This window comes from Nicotiana tomentosiformis, chromosome 2, assembly GCF_000390325.3.
Source record: "Nicotiana tomentosiformis chromosome 2, ASM39032v3, whole genome shotgun sequence".
NCBI lineage: Eukaryota > Viridiplantae > Streptophyta > Magnoliopsida > Solanales > Solanaceae > Nicotiana > Nicotiana tomentosiformis.
In genome coordinates this window covers 120,450,583-120,456,113 of record NC_090813.1, presented here as the reverse complement: position 1 = coordinate 120,456,113, position 5,531 = coordinate 120,450,583, and positions in this window count along the sequence as shown.

Sequence of the window (5,531 nt, the reverse complement as noted above, 5' to 3'; positions counted from 1 at the left end):
GCTAGTAGATATGCTAAACTCCCCAAACTCTCTGCCCGGTGACTCAAAGCATCGACCACCACATTGGCCTTCCCTGGATGGTACAAATTAGTGATATCATAGTCCTTAAGTAGCTCCAACCACCTCCGCTGATGCAAGTTAATATCTTTTTGCTTGCAAAGATGCTGCAAACTCTGATGATCGGTGTAAATCTCACAAGGAACACCGTACAAATAATGCCGCCAAATCATCAAGACATGAACAATAGCTGCTAATTCAATGTCGTGGACAGGATAACTTTTTTCTTCCACCTTCAGCTATCTGGATGCATAAGCAATCGCCCTACCATGCTGCATCAACACCGCGCCGAGACCAATTCGTGATGCATCACAATATACAGTATAAGACCCCGAACCTGTAGGCAATACCAATACTGGGGATGTAGTCAAAGCTGTCTTGAGCTTCTGAAAGCTCTCCTCACATTCCTCTGTTTACTTGAATGGAGCACCCTTTTGGGTCAGCCTTGTCATAGGTGCTGCAATAGATGAGAATCCCTCAATGAACTAACGGTAATACCCCGCCAAACCAAGAATACTCTGGATCTCCGTAGCTGAGGACGGTCTGGGCCAACTCTGCACTGCTTCAATCTTCTTCGGATCCACCTGGATCCCATCAATCGATATTATATAACCCAAGAATTCCACTAAGTCTAACCAAAACTCACATTTTGGAAATTTTGCATATAATTTCTTTTCTCTCAAAGTCTGGAGCACAGTCCTTAGGTGCTGCTCATGATTTTCCTGAGTCCGGGAGTACACCAGAATGTCGTCAATAAATAAAATGATGCATAAGTCTAGATAAGGTCGGAACACACTGTGCATCAAGTGCATAAAAGCTGCTGGGGCATTGGTCAGCCCAAAAGACATAACAAGAGACTCATAGTAACCATATCTGGTCCTCAAAATAGTCTTCGGGATATCTGGCTCCCGAATCTTCAACTGATGACATCTTGAACATAAGTCAATCTTACAAAACACTCTGGCACCCTGTAACTGATCAAATAAGTCATCAATACGAGGCAATTGATACATGTTCTTCACTGTGACTTTTTTCAACTGCGGTAATCAATACATATCCGCATAGAACCAGCCTTCTTCTTTAAAAATAAGACAGGAGCACCCCAAGGTGACACACTAGGCCGAATGAAGCCCTTATCTATCAACTCATGTAATTGCTCCTTCAACTCTTTCATCTCAGGAGGAGCCATACGATATGGAGGAATAGAGATGGGCTGAGTGACCGCCAATAAATCAATGCTGAAATCAATATCTCTGTCGGGCAGCATGCCCGGAAGATCAGCTGGGAATACATCTAGAAAGTTCCTCACTACGGGAACTGACTCAACTGTAGGGGTATCAATACTGACATCTCTCACATTAGCTAAATATGCGCCACACCCCTTCTCAACCATTCGTTGAGCTTTAAGAAAAGAAATAACTCTGCTAGGAGTGTACTCTAAGGTACCTCTCCACTATAATCGCGGTAAACCTTGCATAGCCAGCGTCACAGTTTTAGCGTGACAATCTAGAATAGCATAATGGGGCGACAACCAGTCCATGTACAAAATAATATCAAAGTCCACCATGCTGAGCAATAATAAATTGGCTCTAGTCTCAAAACCACTAAGAGCAATCAAACACGACCGATACATGCGGTCCACAACAAGAGAATCTCCCATAGGAGTAGACACATAAACAGGGGAACTCAAAGAATCCCGAGATACGCCCAAATACGGGGCAAAATAACAGGACACATAAGAATATGTAGAGCTTGGGTGAAATAATACCGACACATTTCTATGACAGATCGGAACAATACCTGTAATGATAGAATCAGAAACGACTGCCTTTGTACAAGCAGGAAAGGCATAATATCTGGCCTGGCCTCCCCCTCTAGGGCGACCTCTACCTCCCCGACTTCCACCTCGAGCTGGCTGAGTAGGTGGGGTGGTAGCTGGTGTTGTATTCATGGCCTGAGGATCCGGTGGGGCACGTTGTGGCTGAGAAGTCTGTGGAGGTACACCCCTCCTAAATCTGGGGCAATCCCTCACCATATGGAGAGTGTCGCCACACTCAAAACAAGCTCTGGGAGGGCGTGGCTGCTGTGACTGGTTCCGGCCAGATCTGCTGGACTGGCCGCTAGGAACACCCCATGCAGGAGGCACACTAGATACTGGCAGTGTATAATAAGGTTCCTGGGGCCTAAAAGGGACCAGAATACCACTGGCGGCTGGAAGAGCTGAATGGATTAGGGGATTCACAGAACCCCTACCATGGCGAGTTGCTGGGGCACGAGCTCCAGAATAAGAACCAGTCTCTCGAGACCGCTTGGTCTCTCTCTCATCTTTATCCTGGGCAAGCATACCCTCCAATCTCCTGGCAATACTCACAACCTGCTGATAAGCAATATCCATCTCCAACTCCCTAGACTTACTAACCCGGATACTGGGGTGGAGTCCCTCAATAAACTGCTGAACCCTCTCTCAAACTGTGGCAACCAAGGTCGGTGCATGTCTGGCCAAATCACTAAAATTGACTGCATATTCTGACACAGTCATCGATCCCTGGCACAGCTGCTCGAACTCCTTGCACCATGAGTCCTTGAGGCTTTGAGGGACATACTCTCTCAAAAACATATTCGAGAACTAAGTCCATGTAAGTGAAGCTGCCTCAGCCGGACTACTCAACTTATAAGCACACCACCACTGATAGGCTGCTCCTCTAAGCTGAAAGGTTGTAAAAGAAACCCCACTCATCTCCGCTACGCCCATAGTATAGAGAATACGATGACACTCCTCCAGAAAACCTTGAGCATCATCTGTAGCCAATCCGCTGAAGGTAGGTGGGTGGTACTTTTTGTACATCTCAAGTCTGAGCTGCTCCGCCTCAGAAGCTGCTGCCGTAACCTTGGGTTGAGCTGGAGCTACCGGTTGCATTGGTACAATCTCTGGAACCTTGTCGACCTGAACCCGCTGCTCTGGAGTACCGGCGATGGGAGTATGTGCTCCTCCCCCGGCCTGAGATGTGGCAGGAGCAAGTTGAATCAATCCAGCCTGAGCTAAGGTGTTGAACATGTTCAGAAACTGGGCTAGAGTCTCTTGGAGGGCTGGTGCAGAAACAGGTACCTCAGGTGTCTGCCCTTCAGCTGGAGCTACTAGGGGCTCCTCTGTAGTAGCTCGTGTGGGGTGCTCTGGCTGCACAACGTGGACATCCTCGGCCTCTACCTCGGCCCCTGCCTCTCGCAGCTTTAGCAGGGGGTGCGGGTTCCTGGTCATTAGATCCGATTGTACGTGTCCTCACCATCTGTGAGATAATATAATACAAAAGTTTAGAATTTTTGAAGTCAACAATTTTCGCACGACAAGGAATCAAAGTAGTGAAGTTTTCCTAACAGTTCTATAGCCTCCCGAAGATAAGTACAGACGTCTCCGTACCGATCCACGAGACTCTAATAAACCGGCTTGTGACTCACGACACCTATGAACCTAGAGCTCTGATACCAACTTGTCATGACCCAATTTTCCCTCTGTATGACGTCGTGACGCCACCTAGTCTCTACGACTAGGTAAGCCTAACATTTTGCGGAATAATGAAATGAAAACATAAATTTAACAACTAACTGTTCAAAATACACAATAATCCCAAAACCCAGAATATCGTAAGTCACAAGCTACAGAAGGAAACTAGTATCTCTATACACTAGAGTCTAATAACAGAAGTAAGGAAGGTAAATGACATAGGAGGGAACAGAGGGGGACTCTGAGGTCTGCGGACGCGGCATATATACCTTGAAGTCTCCGTACAACAACAAGCACTCTCAGCTAGTAGCGGGGCTGATAAGAAGTACCTGGATATGTACACAAAACATGTGCAGAAGAGTAGCATGAGTACACCGCAATCGGTACCTAGTAAGTGCCAAGCCTAACCTCGGTAGAGTAGTGACGAGGTCAGGTCCGGGTCCTACTGGAATATGATAATAAAGAAAGGAAAAAATGAAATATCGGAGTAAAATAAAGACTGAAATTTAACTTGAAAGAATTCATAGAAGGTAACAACTCAATACACAGAAATACAACAGGGGATCTCTCGAGATACCATCTCGTAGTCCCAAACGTAAATGTGCAGGGGGATCTCCCAGAATACCGTTCCGTAGTCCCAAAGTAAATATGCAGTACAGGAGGATCTCTCAAAATATCGTTTCGTAGTCCCAAAGTAAATATGAAGTACATGGGGATCTCCCAGAATACCGTTCCGTAGTCCCAAAGTAAATATGCAGTACAAGGGGATCTCCCGGAATACCGTTCCGTAGTCCCAAAGTAAATATGCATTGCAAACAATAGAAATACAACTACATCACGAAGTCTTACAATTTAGACTAATTACCAGTCAAGGAAGAAGCAGGAAATTCACTAAGCATGTTGTACAAAGTTCACATAAGCAATTAAGATACATAGACATGTTGTATTAGACTAAACAATATAGCTACACATATTGGAATAACTCAATTAAGAATGAAAAAAATAGATTAATACTCATTTAAATGGTATAACTCAAAATAAAAGGAAAATAGGTTGCTGCTCAGTAAGAAAAATCAGGGTTTCCCACAACTAGCCTGTGTACGTACTCGTCACCTCACGTACACGGTGCTCACATATCACAATAGTTAAAAATATTAAGGGAATTCCCCCCTTCCCCACACAAAGTTAGGCAAGCCACTTACCTCGAACCAAGCTCAATCAATCGGTCATAATGCCTTTCCCACGAATATCCGGCTCTGAATAGCCCAAATCTAGCCGAAAGCAATTACATATCATAAATACAACTATAATAGACTCATCTAATTAAAGAAATCAACACTTTAACAAAAATATGAACACCCATTCTCTCACGAATCTAACCATATAAATATTACTCAAATGCAACCACAAATCCGCTTTCAAAACTCGAAATCTTTGTTGAAGAAGTTGTTCCATTTTTCTCCCAATTTCTACCCCAAAATCCGATATTAAAAAGGAAATGAATGATAGATTAGTGGAACATAATCAAAATGGAGTTTAGAATCATTACGCAATCGATATCTCTTAAACTCCCTCAAAATATCGTCCAAATCAGAGCTCCCAACTCAAGTTTTCGATAAAATGGCGAAACCCCCATTTTTGGAATGTTTAAGCACTGCCCAGTGATTCCTTAATACCGATCGCGGAAAAAGCCTCGCGATCGCGAAGAACAACTTCACTCCCTCAGAAATTTACTCCACACGAACGCGTAACACCTCAGGCGAACGCGATGCACTAGCAACTCACACCTACGCGATCGCAATTGTCCTCACGCGACTGCGAAGAGTAACACTCAAACTCCACTACTGCCTCACTTCTTCTTCACGAATGCGGCCTAGCCCACGCGTTCACGGTGCACTGCTTGATAATCTTACGCGATCACGTCTTCATCTTCGCGAACGCAAAGAGCAATTTTAGCTGACCTCTCAGATGGCCT